The following is a 21,724-nucleotide window of genomic DNA, read 5'->3' on the forward strand; positions in this document are numbered from 1 at the left end:
CAGAAGATCAAAACAAACTGCAAAACGATTTAGAAAAAAATATCTGAATGGTGCGAAAAGTGGCAGTTGATCCTAAATAACGATAAGTGTGAGGTCATCCACATCAGTACTAAAAGGAACTCGTTAAACTTCGGTTACACGTTAAATCAATCTAATCTAAGAGCCGTAAATTCAACTAAATACCTAAGTATTACAATTACGAACAACTTAAATTGGAAGGAACACATAGAAAATGTTGTGGGGAAGGCTCACCAAAGACTGCGTTTTATTGGAAGAACACTTAGAAAATGTAACAGACCTACTAAGGAGACTTCCTAAACTACGCTTGTCCGTCCTCTTTTAGAATACTGCTTCGCGGTGTGGGATCCTTACCAGATAGGATTGACGGAGTACATCTAAAAAGTTCAAAGAAGGGCAGCACGTTTTATATTATCGCGAAATATGCTAGAGAGTGTCACAGAAATGATACAGGATTTGCGCTGGACATCATTAAGAGAAAGGCGTTTTTCTTTGCGACGTAATCTTCTCACGAAATTCCAATCACCAACTTTCTGCTCAGAATGCGAAAATATTTTATTGATGCCGACCTACATAGGGAGGAACGACCACCACGATAAAATAAGGGAAAGCAGAGCTCGTACGGAAAGATATAGGTGTTCATTCTTTCCCCGCGCTACACGGGAGAGTAACAATAGAGAATTGTGAAGGTGGTTCGATGAACCCTCTGCCAGGCACTTAAATGTGATTTGCAGAGTATCCATGTAGATGTAGATGCATATAGATGTACATCTGACATCACCTTCAAAAGTATTCCCTAGACATGGAAAGAATTAAATAACTACTTATTACGGTTCACTTGCCACAGAACCCAGCAAACACCAATAAAGAACGTCTAACAACCATTTACCTTGTCATCAATACCCTATCAGATCACGAATGGAGCTTTGTGCGTTAGAATATAAAAACTAAAGTTTTGTCTCAAATGGTTCAAATGGCTCTGAGCACTATGGGACTTACTTCTGACAAGGGAACCTCCCCATCGCACCCCCCTCAGATTTAGTTATAAGTTGGCACAGTGGATAGATCTTGAAAAACTGAACACAGATCAATCGAGAAAACAGGAAGAATTTGTGTGGAACTATGAAAAAAAAAAGCAAAATATACAAACTGAGTAGTCCATGCGCAAGATAGGCAACATCAAGGATAGCGTTAGCTCAGGAGCGCCGTGGTCCCGTGATTAGCGTGAGCAGTTGCGGAGCGAGCGGTCATTGGTTCAAGTCTTCCCTCGAGTGAATAGTTTAATTTATTTTCGCAAAGTTATGATCTGTCCGTTCGTTCAATGACGTCTGTGTTCACTGTAATAAGTTTAGTGTCTGTGTTTTGCGACCGCACCGCAAAACCGTGCGATTAGTAGACGAAAGGATGTGCCTCTCCAATGGGAACCGAAAACATTTGATCGCAAGGTCATAGGTCAACCGATTCCTCCACAGGAAAACACGTCTGATGTATTCTATACGACACTGGTGACGGCATGTGTGTCATATGATAGGAATATGTTGTCGACCCACCTAATTTGTACACTTCGCGAATGGGTAAAAAGATTTTTCTACCTTGCCCAATTTAGGTTTTCTTGTGGATGTGATAATCACTCGCATCGGACGGACAGATAATAATTGTCTGAAAATAAAAAATTAAAATTTTCACTCGAGGGAAGACTTGAAGCGAACACCTCTCGTTCCGCAGCTGCTCACGCTAACCACAGGACCACGGCGCTCCTGGACTCACACTTCCCTCGATGTTATCAATGTTAGCATGGACTACTCAGTTGTATATTCTGCTTATTTTTTTCATAGTTACATACAACTTCTTCCTGTTTTCTCGATTGATCTGTGTTCAGTTTTTCAAGGCATAGCCACTGTGCCAACTTATAACTAAATCTTAGGGGGGTGCGATGGGGAGGTTCCCTTGTGAGGTCATCAGTCCCCTAGGACTTAGAACTAATTAAACCTAACTAACATAAGGACACCACATACATCCATACCCGAGGCAGGATTCGAACCTGCGACCGTCGCGGTCGCGCGGTTCCAGACTGTAGCGCCTAGAACCGCTCGGCCACCGCGGTCGGCAGTTTTGTCTCATTCAAAAGTAACGTAAAGAGAAGTGTCATTAGCAACAGTGGCTGAAACGTCGGAGAATTTTATTCAGGGGGAAGAAAAAAATGCTACACTTGGCGATCGGCATGTGATTTCCACACCAAGACATATATATATATCTGACAAAGCCTAGTCCCGCCAATATGTTTAATAAAATTTTGATTTTAAAAATGAGGCTCTGACAACGCTGTAACGGTGTGCAGTGCGGCCAAGAGGAGCTATAATGAACTCTGCGCTGTGGCGGAGCTGCTCCATGAAGTCAGTGAGACGAGGCAAAGACGCGGGGAACGGACATGCAGAGTCGCTGACGTTCGAATCGAGTGCGGCCAAAGTTTCTTTTTCAGTTAAGGTGTCAAATTGTATCCAATTAACGCCTCCACGATGCGGTATCTTGTGTTTGTCTGTCTGTTACTGTTATCTTTATTTAAACATTAAGACATAAATTATATAAATGAGCAAATAAAAATAATAAAGGATACAGGAACATCGTCTGCATCCAACGAGGTGTAAAGAAACATTAAGCACGCTGCATTAGATTGCGCGTTATGCTGCGAACAATTCCTTTCTGTATGTCTGACCTCTAGTCTTATCTTCACAGAGCTGGTACACAGCAAACACTTTTCCACTCGATGGATCATACTTTGCTGGATCCTACACAACGCACCTGTGTCCACCATGCCGAAGCAGCATCGATGCGAGGTACTAGGTCGTGTACATCCAAGGGTGGATGTACACATGTTCCTTTAAGTGTTCCGACAAATAAAAACCTAGTGTGTTATGTAACTTAGTAGTCAAGGGAAGGCAGGATTCGGTTACGATTGTGGACAGGGTCGTAATCAGTTACTATTGGTGGCCTTTTACAGTTACGATTTATTTTAAACCAGTAATTCCAGACTCAACAATAAATAAAAATACCACACGTTATTAATGAAGGAATAAAGAACTGTGAAAATAATAGTGTTTTCAGTGAGTTACAATTTAGCAAATCACCAGTAATGTTTTAAAAGCATGCCCGAGGCAGGATTCGAACCCGTGACCGTAGCAGTCACGCGGTTCCGGACTGAAGTGCCTAGAACCCCACGGCCACCACGACCGGCCCGGAACAACGACGACGTCGCCCCATAGATAGGGCAAAAGTTACTACACATCGATAACCGCCGCCGCTGCTGCCAGTGGGCAGACAGGCAACATTTGCGTCTGGCCTCCAACAGAGGGCGGAAACCTACAAACAGCACCAAAGCGAGCCGCAGCACGGCTCAGATTAATGTCCAGGGAACGTGGACGATTACACTTCCGTAACTGACCAATCCATTTCCCATTTAAACGCTTACCCACACTCATTCCAAAATGTTGCGGTGCACCACCATGCAGAAACCACAGCTGTCACCATACACCAATTTCTAATGTGTCAGCCACAGTATTGCAAAGAAACGTACAATACAGGTGTGCATTTAACTTGTCCAGAAATAAGTAAGGGCCCAAAAATAACTCCTCCTACGATTCCAGCCCACAGATTTATTCCAAAGCGTACCTGAAAGCCACATTCGCAGGTGACATATGGGTTGAGTTCCGACCAATAATGGCTGTTGTGTAGGTTGAAAATACCTTAATGAAAGAAGCTAGATACGTTATTATGTAAGCTGCTATCGATGGTGCGGAGGCGCTATTGGTTTCGCATTTGCTCAGCGCGGGCGCCAGGTGTGTGGTTGGCTGTCTAACGCGACGGAACAGTGGAAATATTCGGCCGCAAAAATGTGTACCAATTGTGACAAAACTATTATCAACGACGCGCAATCTTTCGTGCGCATTACGGAAAGGCAGCAGTAGTTTGCGAAGTGAGTGAATTGAGTCAAAACGTCAGAAATACGATATGATGTTCACGCACATCTCCTGCGCCGCTCCACGTCAGAATGGGTTAACTACATTGCCACAAACTTCGCGTTGCTAGATTGAAACCTCAAGAATAACGTGTTTACAGTGTGAGCCTGCAGCACAAATATGAATAACAATTAAAATTATACAAGACTCGTGTGACGTCACTCGGCGGTGAAGTACCCCCCCCCCCCCCCCCCCACCACCACCACCACCAATGCCGCTCTGTATTTATTTGACCATTACGGGGACAGTCCAGCATCGTTGCAGTGCAGTACTACAAGGGGAGAAGAGAACGTGGTATGAACAGAGCAAAGTGAGTAGGAATAAAATAGGCATACCGTCGTTAAACAACATCGTATACACTACTGGCCATTAAAATTGCTACTCCACGAAGATGACGTGCTACAGACGCGAAATTTAACTGACGGGGAGAAGATTCTGTGATATGCAAATGGCAAATGATTAGCTTTTCAGAGCATTCACACAAGGTTGGCGCCGGCGGCGACACCTACAACGTGCTGATATGAGGAAAGTTTCCAACCGATTTCTCATACACAAACTGCAGTTGACCGGCGTTGCCTGGTGAAACGTTGTTGTGATGCCTCGTCTAAGGACGAGAAATGCGTACCATCACGTTTCCGACTTTGATAAAGGTCGGATTGTAGCCTATCGCGATTGCGGTTTATCGTATCGCGACATTGCTGCTCCCGTTGGTCGAGATCCAATGACTGTTAGCAGAATATGGAATCGGTGGCTTCAGGAGGGTAACGCGCAACGCCGTGCTGGATCCCAACGGCCTCGTATCACTAACAGTCGAGATGACAGGCATCTTATCCGCATGGCTGTAACGGATCGTGCAGACAGATCTCGATCCCTGAGCCAGCAGATGGGGACATTTGCAAGACAACAACCATCTGCACGAACAGTTCGACGACGTTTGCAGCAGCATGGGCTATCAGCTCGGAGACCATGGCTACGGTTACCCTTGGCGCTGCATCACAGACAGGAGCTCCTGCGATAGTGTACTCAACGACGAACCTGGGTGCACGAATGGCAAAACGTCATTTTTTCCGATGAATCCAGGTTTTGTTTACAGCATCGTGATGGTCGCATCCGTGTTTGGCGACATCGCGGTGAACGCACATTGGAAGTGTGTATTCGTCATCGCCATACTGGCATATCACCTGGCGTGATGGTATGGGGTGCCACTGGTTACACGTCTCGGTCACCTCTTGTTCGCATTGACGGCACTTTGAACAGTGGACGTTACATTTCATATGTGTTACGACCCGTGGCTCTACCCTTCATTCGATCCCTGCGAAACGCTGCATTTCAGCAGGATAATGCACGACCGCATGTTGCAGGTCCTGTACGGGCCTTTCTGGATACAGAAAATGTTCGACTGCTGCCCTGGCCAGCACATTCTCCAAATCTCTCACCAACTGAAAACATCTGGTCAATGGTGGCAGAGCAACTGGCTCGTCACAATACGCCAGCCACTAGTCTTGATGAACTGTGGTATCGTGTTGAAGCTGCATGGGCAGCTGTACCTGTACACGCCATCCAAGCTCTCTTGTGTTAATGCCCAGGCGTATCAAGGCTGTTATTACGGCAGAGGTGGTTGTTCTGGGTACTGATTTCTCAGGATCTATGCACTCAAATTGCGTGAAAATGTAATCACATGTCAGTTCTAGTATAATATATTTGTCCAATGAATACCCGTTTATCATCTGTATTTCTTCTTGGTGTAGAAATTTGAATGGCCAGTAGTGTATATATATCCTCCCTTACCCAACCGAAAGTACGTTCATCTACAAATCCATATCACGTTATTTATAGAAATGTTCGTGATCTTCCAGTTGGTGCAAAAGCTATTCACAAAACAGTGCTCGTCGAATGCTGTCTTCTGGCCGCTGATACTGAGTTAACGTGTAATGATACGGATGCAGTTCTTCACTGTGCAACACTTCAAAAACCTGTATTTGAGATATCTGGAAGTGCTTTGCGATATCACGGGTACTCCGTCGAGGTGAGTGGTGAACAGTTTCAAGAATCGCGTCCACTGTTTATGGAGGGTTTCCGGAAGGCGCTGCTCGCTGCGAGGAAGAACAATCTTATCGAGATGGCACCTTTGAGGGTACACTGCAGAAGATGCACGAGCAGCAGCAGCAACAACAACTTGGTTATCGGAAACACTCAGTACCGAAAGCTTACATCAAAAGCATATCGACGTATTCATCATTCGCGTATTCCACCGGGAAGCCGCCCTACATAAACTTGACAGGACCAGTTACGGCTGAGAAATCGCATGTCGACCTCCAAATGCGGAATTTTTTTTCTTCAACCGGTATACCGACGATGTGGTCACGTACCCTGACAAATTTTATTTACAGTGACAACGATCGTAGAAACCTACACTTACATTTGACTATCCTGCACGGGCAGGCATTCTTGCAAACATCATGCAGCTTGAATCTCTGTGACTAAAATGAGGTAAACTGCTGAATGATCTTGACTTCTTGAAGAGATGCAGGGACACCAATGCTGTGCCGACATTTTTGCGGAGGAAGTCCTCAATAATATCGAATAAGGCTAAGAAGATGTGTGTACAAGCCAGGTAGGCTTTGTTATGGTAAAAGATTCGCCCCTTTCTCATTAGTCTCGACACCAAAAACAGAAAATTGAGTGAACTGCACCCCATCCTTACTTGAAAACTGGATACGGATGACTGGGAGAAGGTCGACAGGTTAATCTTTCAACAAGCCACAAGGTCGAGCAATAGCGTCACTAACCGTCAGATGAGCAAGTTCGATAAGCTGCAGCTGAAAATGACGGTGAAGGATTGATGCTGCACACGCAACGGACAGTGGTTAACCTCTTCAGTCACGCCTTAAGCCGTGCAGCCACGCAAATTCTGGGCAAGAGAATGAATTTTTCAGTCGCACAGAAACGAGCCCTGAAAGACGACGTCATCGAATTTGTTGAGGCTTTTGTTCATCACCTACCTCAAGCTGAGGCGGAGGAAATAGGGTAAGAAACGGTAAGAGTCCTGGCTCACGAAATTCCAACCAATCAACATATCGGCAAGGAGGAACGACGTGCTACTGCTACTGAAGAACAGCCCTCTCCTAGTAGTAACATAAGCAGGCAAGGTAACCACCACCGTAGTACGGGACTTGGCAGATTGTAACAAATGAATGGAGGATCTTCTTAGTGAACCAATATTTTATAAGAAACTTAAAGGGGATTCGACAGCCAAGATAATGAAGTCGGTACAAGCACTGCTAAAGTAAACCAGAATGAACTTCGACATGGCCAGAAGACTCATCCTGCAAGTTCCAGAGGCAGCAGGAAAAGGCACAAAGAAGGTTTCCGTTAAGGCTCATAGTTAATAGTTGAAACCTGGTAATTAAGGAAGGCAGGATTGGGTTACGATTGTGGGCGGGGCCCGAATTAATAACTATTGGTTTGCTTTGCAATTTCACTCATTTATAATTTTTGAATACAAGCCAATGAGGTCGCAATCAGAATTTTAAGGCAAGTAACCACAATCACAGCTAAAGGCCTTTAACGCCAGAATGGCAATAATAAAAAAATGAAACAAACATACATAAAATACAGACAGCAAATAATTTTTGGAATCAACCCAATGTGGTCACAATCAGAATTTTAAAGCAAGTAACCATAATCACGGCTGAAGGGCTATAACGCACAAAATGGCAATTATTAAAGAAAATTTAACAATATACTCTTAAACGGCGAATGGCATAGCATAAGTTAATTTAAAAGAACAAACAACAGATCAGCAAACAGGTGAGACAAATGATGGTAACTTAATAAAACAATACTACAGTAAAACATAAGGGCTATTGACACACGGTGCTCCAGGAATCGACCTCGGAGCAGGTCACACCAAAAACACTTTCGCGAGCGAAGACAAAGGCAGCCAAGAGTTGCGTTCAGATCACTAGATGGTAACTCGGACTAGTGGCAGTCTAACGAACGACTAATGATAATCTTGGGGAGGCTACCTGACATGCAACGAGACAAATGCAAGATGTAAAATTACGCCAAAGCCGGAACCGGTGGTCTGGGCTCCGCCTGCAGAATACTGTGCTTAGAGCGCCTGGAACAAGAAGGAATGGCTACCACTAAAGTAGAAGAACGACATCCTACCTACAATTAAGAAGCTGTCAAACGTACACGCCTCACCGGACAGCAGCGGCAAGGCGAGGAAATGTACACTGCCGTTACATACACTAGCCCCCAGGGCAGGTAACTGGGGCGTTAGCTGCCACAAGACAGAAAAATATCGCTGGTTGAACTTAACAATGTAAGAAGCTGAAAATAGTAAATAGTAATTAGAAGATAAACCCAAGAGACTGGAGAATCGCAATATTTAACAATGATGGAAATTTCTCTACGCGAATTGCAATGCACTCAACTTAAACATGCAGGATCTGGTTTCGACGAGGTGGTGCACCCTCGTGACCATTGCCCTTCGATCCGGCAGTCCATACACGCCGCCATCGGTCCCGGCATGTTGTCGCTCTGCGCTGACCTCGCTGCTCCTGCGTCCCCAACCGAACTCCACACTCACACTGCACGGAAGAAGAACGAGGTCACCCCAAAGATAGGGTAGCAGAACTACAAATCGATAAGCGCTGCTGCTGCCACTAGCGGTGAGGCAACAGTTACGAAACCGAGTGGCGTCAGTGAACACGAGAAGAAGACAAACAAAGCAACCATGCCAACTAAACGATACGTTCTGGCAGAAACCTAGACATGGCACAAACGCGAGCTGCAGCTTGGCTCAATAGTATTAAATCAACTATCTATAAACTAGCGAAAGAACCGATTCCATAGCTTCGATAGATTCGTACATTAAGAACTCCTCCCAGTCAGGGACACTTTTAAGACAAAAATTTATTTCAGCTATGGATTTTGAAGTCTTTATTTACGAATCAGTCAGTGTCAGACACTGTGAATATCTTAGGGGAATGCGTGCCACCCGATGTCTGTGAGGTACTGCGCCACTGCTTATTCACCATACACTTCATGTGGAGAGGGGATTTCTATGAGCATGCGACGGTACAGATATGGAAACACATCTCTCGCCTTTTGCAGCAGACAACTTCAAAGAGGTATTTGAAGACTCAGCTCTCCAGTCCCCCTCATCATACCCAGAATGCTGGTTCTGGTACGTTGACGATACCTTCGTTATCTGGCCACATGGAGAAGAAGAGCTACGTAACTACCAGCAACAGCTCAGTCAACAGCACAGCTGAATCCGATTTACTATGGGGATAGAAAACAATGGGTTGCTGCCTTTCTTCGACGTGAAGATTTACCGTAAGTCTGATGGTGAACTTGGCCGCTGAGTATACAGAAGACCCCTAACATGGACGGGTAGCTACAAGCGTCCCCACACATCACCCTACGCAGAAGAAATCCGCCTGGTACATTTTAACCAAGTAGACTCGCAGGATCAACCATGAATAACATCTGAAGGCGGATGTACAAAACCTCAGATTCATTCTCTGGAGCCAGTGGTTATGAGATCAATATAACAGACAAAACTAAGGTGACAAAGGACGAAGGCAATGGGGAAGAGCAGAAGGAAGCACAGAACACTGTCCTGTTATCACGCATACAATGGGCCACTTAACCTGTGAGCAAAATTCTCCGTCGAGTAAGTATCAAGCAATTTTCCGAAGTAGCAATAAATTAAAATAGGTTATTGGCTCAACGAAAGATGCAGTCAACAAGCTACATACAGATGGAATCTGTGGAATTGACTGTGAGTGTGGACTAGTGTATGCAGGCGAGAGTGGGCCACCGATCAACCAAGGGTACCTTAACATGAAAGATATATTCGCCTAGGACAACAAACAAGGTCAGCTATTGTGGAACAGGACGAGGGCAATAAACAGGCAATATTCCGCGAATCCTGAGTACTAGCGGAACAGCCACTTATCTGGGGAGAAAGATTGGAGAGCGATAGGAATAGTCAAGAGAAGCACCAGCATGAATAAAGAAGATGGAAGCAGACTTCTGGCGGCTTAGCTGCCAGCTGTGACAGCGCTACAAGACGACAGCTGTCGCGAAGCAGCCCACACCACCGCACGGAAGACCACAGCAGCCCCAGGTACACAGAGTAATGGAACCTTTTTGCCGGTACTAGGTAGCAAGTAAACAGCGCCACATCACATCTGTCACCCCCTTTCTTATACGCCTATTTTCACGAATGGCAAGAACTAAAGCAAACGCCGGTAAAGGACATCTGTTTCCCCCAACAACAAGCAATAAAGGAAATATCAATAAAGTACATCAAAAAACCCTACCTCCTCATCCTCCACACCATATCAGACCACGCAAACAGATTCTTCCACTTTTATAGAAGAACTAAAGTTTTCAGGCGCTCATCATGTCAATTACTTTCACTGATCACCAGCATTACCATTACACCACGGCATTATTCACATTCATCAGTGACTATATTCTAACTATAACATAAATTCGTCAGCAAGTATAAAAAGACATCCGAATTTCCTAATTTTTTACAAGAACTTAGTTTATTGTACATCGTTTTCATGTAAAAACAGTGAATGTTCGTCACCAATGCGTTTTTACACAAGCATCTACTGTTCTCATCTTTTTATATATTTTAACTATATTTCAAATACAGTCTGTGTAACTTTTGGCAGAAGAGCGGTTTTTATACGCTGCCAGCTTTGAAATTGAAGAAAAAAAGTCATTTAACAGTAAGTAAAACATTCTGTGGAGGGCCATTTGCAACAGTAACCGAAACGGCGGAGAATTTTGTGTAATTACTATGCAGTCACATACCCTGAAATAATTTTTATTGAGAGTGACAACGGCCGATGAAACCAAGGCTTACAGTAAACACACTCACTTGACAAAGTCATGGGTTACTGCCTAACATCGTGTCGGACCTCCTCTTGCACGGCGTAGTGTAGCAACTCGACGTGGAATGGGCTCAACAAGTCGTTGGAAGTGTCCTGCAGAAATATTGAGCCATGCTGCCTCTGTTGCCGTGTTGCAGGTGCAGGCTCTTACGTACAAATTATCTTATGCACAAATTACGTCCCATATATGTTTGACGGAATTCATGTCGGGCGATGTGGGTGGCTGTCTCATTCGCTCGAACAGTCCAGAATGTTCCCCAAATCAATCGCGAACAACTATGGCCCGGCGATGTGACGCATAGTCATCCATAAAAATCCCATGGTTGTTCGGGAACATAAAGTCCATGAATGACTGTAAATGGTCTCGAGGCAGCCGAAAATATCCATTTCCCGTCAATGATGGGTTCAGTTGGACCAGAGGACCCAGTCAATTCAACGTAAGCACAGCCCACACTATTAAGGAGCCACTACCAACTTCCTCAGTGCCTTAATGAGATTTTCACTCTGCAGCGGAGTGTGCGCTGATATGAAACTTCCTGGCAGATTAAAACTGTGTGCCCGACCGAGACTCGAACTCGGAACCTTTGCCTTTCGCGGGCAAGTGCTCTACCGTCTGAACTACCGAAGCACGACTCACGCCCGGTACTCACAGCTTTACTTCTGCCAGTATCTCGTCTCCTACCTTCCAAACTTTACAGGAGATTTAGTCACAGAGACATAAAAGTGAGTTGGCTGTAATGCTCCTCAAACCACTGCAGTACGGTTCTGCTTCCCAGACACGGACAGTTATACTGCTGAAAGATGGCAACGCCGTCGGGGAAGACATCAAGCATGAAAGGATGCAGTGGTTCTTAGCCGTCAAAGTGTCTTCGATTAGTAACACAGGTCCCATGCAAGCTCAGGAGAATGTCTCCCATAGTATAATACTGCACCAGCCTGCGTCCGTGGTGCGCTGCACGTTTCGAGCCGCCGTTCACTTCCATGACGGCATTTATGGAGACGACCAGAGGCCTAGTGAAGCTAAAATGTGACTCACCTGAAGAGCCGACACGTTTCCATTGATCGACGGTCGAATCCTAATGGTCCTGTACCCACTGCAGTCGTAAATAACGATGTCGTTGGATCAACATGTGAACACGTAGGAGTGGTCTGCTGCGAAGCTCAATGTTCAACAATGTACGACGAACTGTGTGCTCTGAAACACTTGTGCGTGCATCAGCATTGTGCTTTTTCGGCAAAGTTGCCACAGATCACCATCTATCCTAATTTACAGAACAGGAAACCTCCGAACCACACGTTCTGTGAAGAGTCGTGGACGTCCAACCATTTAGCGTCTACTGATAGTTTCACTGTCCTCCTACATCTTTCCGTAGATTCTCACGGCAGTAGAAAAAAAAATGGTTCAAATGGCTCTGAGCACTATGGGACTTAACATCTGAGGCCATCAGTCCCCTAGAACTTAGAACTACTTAAACCTAACTAACCTAAAGACATCACACACACAGCACAGGATTCGTACCTGCGACCGTAGTGGTCGCGCTGATTCAGACTGAAGCGCCTAGAACCGCTCGGCCACGTCGACCGGCTCACGACAGTAGCATGGTCGTTTACGAGATACTCGTACACTGGCTCTGTGTCACAATAATCTACCCTTTGTTGAAGTCGCTTTTCTCAACGGATTTTCGAATTTGCAATCCATATCTTCGCTAGAGTGACACACCGTCAGTTTCTGTTCCCCTTACATAGTTTGAATCGTCATTTGTTATCTTTAAGAAACAGTTTGTTGTAAATCATCAGCTTTTCATTATAAGTATGTAAATGACATTGTTTCTGACAATGGGCTAAAGAACATACATTGTTAAGATCGGGTATATATTCAGCAGTGCAAAACACTTGAAGTCAGTCGCAGTTTAGCCAATGTAATGACGAAAAGTCTGTAACAGTTGCTGTTTTGCCAGTCATTTGTGAACACCTTTGTAAAGGTTTACGAAAAATACATCTGCTGTTAAAATTATGAACTGTTCTAACATCCAAGTTTTCATCACGTCTGAGATCCAGGTAATATAATTCCCTAATGTACTTTCTTGGAGGAGGAGATTCGACGATTCATAGCTAAGTATTCCACTGCAAAAACTACGTCAGTCTCATACTATGGTGAATCGCTTATATCACTCGGTCTTCAGGCCTCAACGGGTCCATCGGGACCATCCGACTGCCGTGTCATCCTCAGCTGAGGATGCGTATAGGAGGGGCGTATGGTCAGCATAACACCGCTCTCCCGGCCGTTACGAAGGTTTTCTTTGACCGGAGCCGCTACTATTCGGTCGAGTAGGTCCTCAATTTGCATCACGGGGCTGAGTGCACTCCGAAAAATGGCAACAGCGCATGGCGGCCTGGATGGTCACCCATCCAAGTGCCGGCCACAGCCCGACAGCACTTAACTTCGGTGACCTGACGCGAACCGGTGCCTGTCAATCTCTTATAATGAGAGGCATTTTAGTTAGAATTGCAGTTGGACTAACATTAGAAGTTCCACGGCATTTTTGTGGACAATTCTATTGATTTCCACTGGACTCTTAAATGCTGCAGAGAATTTGTGGCACTGTTATCCTTGTTTGTTGGACAAATAATGTGTTTTCACAAGGCCCCTCTGTCCTGTTGTGAATACCCAAGTGGTGGCAGTTTGTCTGCCCTGCTCTTCCTCTTTATGGCCGCACAACAAATGCTGTTTACTGACATCGCCACTGTACTCGTATCCTGATGTTGTTCTCTTGGAACCAGGAGGTACTTTATCAGCTCCATGATCCTATATGGGGCCGGTTATTCTTTAACACTGTAATCAGAGGAAGTAAAGTTGTTCTGTGGGCATTTTATTGAATACTGCTTGAAATTCATCTAAATATGTACCCCTTATGTTATTGCCTTTTACTACAATGTGAAAGACACAATGCCCCCAGCTCCTTCATTGTGGATACTGCCAAACTTTCACTCTGTTTACGTTTAAAAAAATATATAGACCTCATCCTATGTTTCTCAAGTGTTGCCTGTCAGTGTCTGGACCTGTACAATTGTCCATTATCTGGCAGTATTTTGACAACTTTGCCAACTTGCTTCAAGAAATCTTGCTAGAGAGCCTTGCTAGCACTGAATCCTGTCGCCTTTTTCAGAGGGATCAGGGTGACATACTTAGAAGTTAACTGTATTATTACAAAAATGCATGAATGCGTCTTCTTTGTTTGTGGCAAAGGGCCCATCAAATCTGTTGTTGCAACATGTCTAAATTTCTCTGGATGGGAAATATGTGTGGTCTGGTTTGAAGTACATGTGTTTGCCTGCTGACAGTCTTTACACTAAGCTAAAACTTTCCTAATTAGCCTCTCCGGATTGGAAAGTAGCACGACTGTTTCAACTTTATAAAGCACTTTTTCGGTCCATAGTTACCATTACCAAGGTGCATGTGCTAAAACCCATAAAGTGATATCTACATTATGTCTTGAAAACAAGACCTCGTCCTTCAGCAGATAATACTGCCTAATTTCCAAGGAGTATTTATTCTTCTACAATTGCTTGGTCCCCAAAATCTCAGGATCTGTTTTTTTTCTATTTTCGTGGAAATGCTATGGAGATATAATTTTCAAATGGAACGTTTTTCATACAGCAAATCCTCCACATTGCTTCTTCCTGCGCTTTTAGAAACACCTCGTGGGGATCTCAAGAGGGCATCTGCCAAAATGTTTACTGGTTCTGAGACGTAGGTAATCAAGAAGTCATATTTTTGTAGGATTGATATTCAATACTCAAGTCTAGTATGGATTAATTTAGCCAGTGAAAAAAAAAACCCAAGGCCTTATGATCTCTAAATGCCCTTGTTTTTTTACCAAGTAGAAAGTAACAAATTGAAATCTCCATGTTTCAGTTTACACCTCCAACTCTGTAATGGAGTGATTTCTTTCACTTTTAGTCAGTGCCCGACTTGCCAATGCAATAGTTTTATTAGTCACTTGTCCCTCCTGTTCACATTCTTAAAACAACCCCACCCCCTGTCCCGTTTTTGCACAATCCGTTGCCATACAGAAATCCTGTATCAGATCTGGGTGTGCTGATGTGTGTGCTTCTAACAATGCTGTCTTTGATTTATGGAATTCTTCATCTGCTTGCTGATCACACAGCCATGACGTATTTTTGCCTGTAAGGACAGATAAGCGTAGTGCCACTAAAGTATCAATCCACATCAATCTTTTATATAAGTTTACGAGTCTCAAGAAACCACACAGTGTTTTTCGTTTCAAAATCTCCAATGGCTTACAGTTTTTCTGGATTTGGATCTATCCCTTTTTCTGAAATAATATGTCTCAAAACTTCTACTTGCTTTGTTCCAAATATAGATTTCAGAATATTCACAGTAATGTTATAACCTAACACATCATTTTGCTGTTTCCAAGATGGTTCAGCGACTAATATCTCATCCACATAGTATGTAAGCCTCTGCTGTAGCTCTTTATTTAAGATAGTACCTAAACAACTTATAAATGCTGCAGATGATACATTGATTCCCAGTAGTAACCTTATAAATTGATAGCATTGTCCATGTGCTGTACTTGTAACGCAATGTTCTTCCTGCATCCTGGTGCTGACGCCTTTTGACAAAAGCTGGACCTCAGATCCAGAGACAAAAAACTCTTTGCACCATGAAATTTTTGAGTCAACTCTTCTAATTTCTCTGTCTGATCTGTCTCTGTACCTGTTACTGTGCTAATTCGCCTAGAATATAATGTGAGGCGAATACTACCATCTGTTCCGCCTACTATTCGTATGGGGCTATTATATGGTGATAACACAGACTCTATGATCCCATCTTCAATGATTTTATGTAACTCAAGAGCACTTGTCGTCTCTAGCAGCGTGGTATGGTGCATGGTGGAACTCTGAATGGGTTATGCTTTTTGTCCTCAAATTTATACTGAAAGAGCTTGGTGGCCCTGACTTTGGTAGAAACATTTTCGTACTATTGTGAAATAGTCCCTCTATCTCCCCTTTCTCACTCTCAGATATGTTATTTAATTCCTGTAATTTTTTATTTATCTCTTCATAAACTTCATCCTAAGTACATCATCTATGGAAACAGGTTCATCTGTCCAAATATGCCATGGATGTTTTTCATCTGGCTCTTCCTCTACAATATGCATAGTTGTTGTTGTTGTGGTCTTCAGTCCGAAGACTGGTTTGATACAGCTCTGCATGCTACTCTTTCCTGTGCAAACGTCTTCATCTCTTCATCTCTGATTAACTACTACAACCTACATCCCTCTGAATCTGCTTGCTGTATTCATCTCTTAATCTCCCTCTACGATTTTTACCCCACGCCCTTCCCTCCAATGACCCTTTGATATCTCAGAATGTATCCTACCAACTGATCACTTCTTTTGGTCAGGTTGTACCACAAATTTCTCTTCTCCCCAAATCTATTCAGTACCTCCTCATTACTTAGGTAATCTACTTATCTAATTTTCGGCATTCTTCTGTAGCACTACATTTCAAAAGCTTCTATTATCTTCTTGTCTAAACTACTTTTCCTCCATGTTTCACTTCCATACAGGGCTACACTCCATACAAATACTTTCAGAAAGGACTTTGCGATACTTAAATCAATACTGACGTTAACAAATTTCTCTTTTTCAGAAACGCTTTTCTTGCCATTGCCAGTCTGCATTTCATATCCTCCCTACTTCGACCACCATCAGTTATTTTGCTTCCCAAATAGCAAAACTCATTTACTACTTTAAGTGTCTCATTTCCGAATGTAATTTCCTCTGCATCACCTGATTTAATTCGACTACATTCCATTATCCTCGTTTTGCTTTTGTTGGTGTTCATCTTACATCCACTTTTCAACATACTGTTCATTCCGTTCAACTGCACTTCCATGCTCTGGCAAAATTACAAAGTGGTTGGCAAACCTCAAACTTTCTATTTCTTCTCCCTGGACTTTAATTGCTACTCCAAATTTTTCTTTTGTTTCCTTTGCTGCTTGCTCAATATACAGACTGAATAACATAATGGATAGGCTACATCCCTGTCTCACTTCCTTGTTAACCACTACTTCCCTTTCATGCCCCTTAACTCTTATGGATGCCCTCTTGTTTCTTTACACATTGTAAATAACAATTTGCTCCCTGTGTTTTACCCCTGCGACTTTTAGAATTTGAAAGAAAGTATTCCCGTCAACATTATCAGAGTTTACTCTAAGTCTACAAATGCTATAAACGTACGTCTGCCTTTCATTGTCCTTTCTTCTATGAGGTCATAGGGTCAGCATTGCCTCGCGCGTTCCTACATTTTTCTGAAATTCAAGCTGATCTTCCCTGAGGTTGGCTTCAATGAGTTTTTCCATTATTCTGTAAATGGTTCGTGTTCGTGTTTTGCAGACGTGACTCATTAAACTGATAGTTCAGCAATTTTAATACCTGTCAGCACCTGTCAGCATGTCTCGTAAATGTTGCTCACCAGATGGAAGTGTTTTGTCATGGCTGGCTCTCCCAAGGCTATCAGTAGCTCTAATGGAATGCTTTCTACTCCTGAGTCATTGTTTCAATTAGGTCTTTCAGTGCTTTGCCAAATTCTTCACGCAGTGTCATATCTCCCTTCTCATCTACGTCCTCTTTCATTTCCATAATATTGCCTTCAAGTGCATCTCCCTTGTGTAGAGCCTTTATACACTCCTTCCACCTTTCTGTTTTCCCTTCCTTCCTTATTACTGGTTTTCCATCTGAGCTCTTGATATTCATACAAGTGTTTCTCTTTTTTTATACGTCTCTTTAATTTTCCTGTAGGCAGTATCTGTCTCACCCATAGTGATATATGTCTCTACATCCTTACATATGTTCTCTAGCCATTCCTGATTAGCCATTTTGCTCTTCTTGCCAGTCTCATTTTTTAGACGTTTGTATTCCCTTTCGCCTGCTTCATTTATTGCATTTTTATATTTTCCCTTTCATCGATTAAATTCAATATCTCTTCTGTTACCCAAGAATTTCTATTATCCCTCATCTTTTTACGTACTTGATCCTCTGCTGCCTTCACTGTTTCATCTATCAAGGCTAGCCATTCAACATCTATATTCCTTTCCCTTGTTCTTGTCAATAATTCCCTAATGCTTTTACTGAAACACGCTACAACCTCTGATTCTTTCAGTTTAACCAGGTTCCATCTCCTTAAAGTCCTACCTGTTTGCAGTTTCTTCAGTTTTAATCTGCAGTTCAGAATCAATAAATTGTGATTAGAGTCCACGACTGCCTCTAGAAATGTTTTACAATTTAGAATATGGTTCCCTAATCTCTGTCTAACCATTATATAATCAATCTGAAACCTTCAGATGTCTTGCGGCCTCTCATTATTCTTAAGCCAACTGTTAGCTATGATTAAATTTCGTTCTATGCAAAACTCTACCAAGCACCTTCCTCTTTCATTCCTTTTTCCCAGTCCACATTCACCTACTACTTTTCCTTCTCTTCCATTTCCTATTATCCAATTCCAGTCACCCATGACTAGTAAATTTTCGGCTCCCTTAACTATCTAAATAATTTCTTTTATCTCGTCATACATTTCCTCAATCTACTCCGCATCTGCAGCGATAGTTGGCTTATAAACTTGTGCTACTGTGGCGTGTGTGGACTTCAATCCAGTCTTGGCTTCAATAATACATTCACTATGTTGTTCATAGTAGCATATCCACGTTCCTATTTTTGTACTTATTGTTAAAACTACCCCTGATATTGTAATCATAGTTCTATATTCACTTGACCTGAAGTCCTGTTCCTCAATCAGAATAACATTCATTAAAGCATCTGAAACGTCCCCTTAGAAAAATTGTACATGACTGTGCTTAAACTAACACACAATATTTTAGCGCAATGCAATCTGACTTTCAATAACCCCTACAAAAGAATGGCCCTTCCTAACATTAATCTATACCTTTCACAAATCACTTACCTCACAAAAATCTTCGTTACTCGAACTACTGCAATACGGCGAGCGCCACTACTGCCAGCTAAATAAAAGATTCAAACTACTGAAGGCACTAACTACTGATAGGCATAGTTAGCAAATGAAAGATTTTGATAGAGAACAAACAATGTATTTACCTTAATAGTGTTCAAAAGTCATAATATATATAGCAGTTCATGACATCCATTCTTACAAATGTACTGTTTCTGATGGACACACGTCCAGATCATCCGCTCTCAAAATTCCGCCATTTCTCTCCCTACATCCACGACTGCTGGCGGCTCACCTCCAACTGCGCAACGCTACGCGCTGTTAACAGCCAGCTGCCCAACACTACAGTAGCAAATTCCAACAATGCCACCCAGCCACAGACTGCACACAACACAGCCAGTGATTTTCATACAGAGCGCTACGTGGCGGTGGCGTTACCAATATAAGAACCTAAACAGCCTACTTACATAGCCCCCATGCTCACCACAAAAAAATTTTACAAATTGTTTTGGGCATTGGCCAATACATATTTTCTAAAATTTTTTCACAATTACAATAACAAAGAAATCAAATGCACACACTTATTGATACAATGTTGGTCAAAAGCTAAAATTTTCTCACAGTCCATAAAGACAGTCCTGATCGTTCATCATAGTAAAATTGCAGTGTTTTTCTCAAAGTCTGAGGAGTAAAAGAAAATGCACACAGAAGTAGTGGATTTCCAAGCAGTCTTGAAGAAGTAGTGTTGTCCTTCCAACGGAAAGACAGTGCTGACTCTTGACTTGCAGACAGGTAATGCGCCACAACAGAGCAAACCCACCGCAGAGTCAGGCGAAGTTTTGAAGAATATTGGTAGGTAGGTCATCACAGAGCAGACCACTGTAGTCTTGTTAGAGATTATGGTATTGGTGGGCCACCAGAGGCGCAGACCCACTGCAGTCCTTGTAGAAATAATGGTATTGGTGGGCCATCAAAGATGCAGACCTACTGTAGTCCTTGTAGAAATAATGGTATTGGTGGGCCATCAAAGATGCGGACCAACTGTAGTCCTTGCAGAGACGGCCAGCAGCCATCTGTTGCGACTGTGCAGGTGCACAATCACCATCGAAGAGTCTTGAGGACAATATAGTAACTCCATAAACCCCCACTTGTGCACTCACAAAGTTTTTGGAATTGTCCTTTGAACCAGCAATGCTGTTAAACAGTCCCTTGCTGAATTATTAACACATGTGCAAACACTAACAGTTCCAACTTCTCACATATTGTGCATATACTATGACCAAAAGAAACGTGTGCACTGAAATGAATGCTTACAAGTTACTTAATTTGCTGAACTGGTGTCTATTACAATTTTGTAACATGAGAATACAATTACAAAGATACAGAAAACACCATTAAAAACATAATAATACAGATAACATTTGTAGTAATACAGGCTTCACAAAAGAATAGAAATAAACATATACATCAGTGTTACAGGAATTATGACATATGTAAATATATAAAATAATGAGAATAGTTTTCGAAACATTAATTTCACACATGAGCATTGAAGCAGAACAGAATTAATAATGTCTATAAACATCTTTACAAAGAAAATAACATATTATTAATGCAAATTATATTTCAGAATAACAATATTCCTCATCATAGTGATTGTAGCTTAGTACTAGAAAAATTCTACTTCATAAATCTTACTAGGTAAACACATAAAGACAGGAAAAACACAAATACACAAGAGTACACAAACACATAGCAGAATAACACAGGAGGAAAGTACAGGGTTTCTTTTCAGTGTAACATTTGGTACTGCAGTCCAACCTAAAACTTCATTCCATAGCTCTTTCATCTTATTTCAACATTTGTTTCCACCAAAAGAATCCTATCCAAACATGCTTTCTGTATTTATATGTTCACATACTTCTCACCTCATTATTTATTTTCCATTATCTTACCTCATCATTTGTTTCCAAGAAAATCCTACCTAAGCCTGTTGTCCCTAAACCCTACTTTTTTGTTCATATCCTCTTTCAAAATACTTTTTTGGCCAAACCATTTTCTTATAGCTCCTCAATGCATTTCTTCCAATTGATCACAACTCGTTCTCTTATATAGCCTACCCAATCTTAAGCTAACTTAAATCTACTGAGCTCAGATGCTAAACTAAGGGACGAGGCAATGCAGCAGCACAAAACAATTAACACAAACAGCAATGACAAAAAAATGGAAATTGGCAAAGCAAGCAGCAGTATATCTAAATTAGCAAAGCAAATGCAACATTACAACTAATATCAGGCAATGTGCAGCAAATAAGAAAAATAAATCAGTAGTAAAACTGGCTTAACAGAGTAATACAAAGTGAAATTCAGTAGCACTGTGCCTGGCAAACACCAGCAGCAAATGTAATAACTTATATCTAAACACGACAAACCCACAAGCAGAAAAAAAGTAGTACACCAAAGACAACAATGCAGGTAAGGGAAATGTATATTCACATCTTAATGTCTATGTAATTAAAGTGGTGCACCACAAAAACTTATTCTACAAAAAATTACCACGTACTTGAAAAAAAATGATATATGCAGTTACTGTTATTACCCTTCTTATTGTTCTTTCCTTTCCAAGTGCTCCTTTTTCGAAGAATGTGGATCATAAAATTATTATTTAATAGATCTGTTGACAGAAAGTGTTCACATTAGCAAATGCATTTAATTTAAATTTATATAACCAATGCTGCAACACAGCTGGAAACCAGATATCAAATGAAATAAG

The sequence above is a fragment of the Schistocerca piceifrons genome, chromosome 4, assembly GCF_021461385.2.
Source record: "Schistocerca piceifrons isolate TAMUIC-IGC-003096 chromosome 4, iqSchPice1.1, whole genome shotgun sequence".
NCBI classification, from domain to species: Eukaryota; Metazoa; Arthropoda; class Insecta; order Orthoptera; family Acrididae; genus Schistocerca; species Schistocerca piceifrons.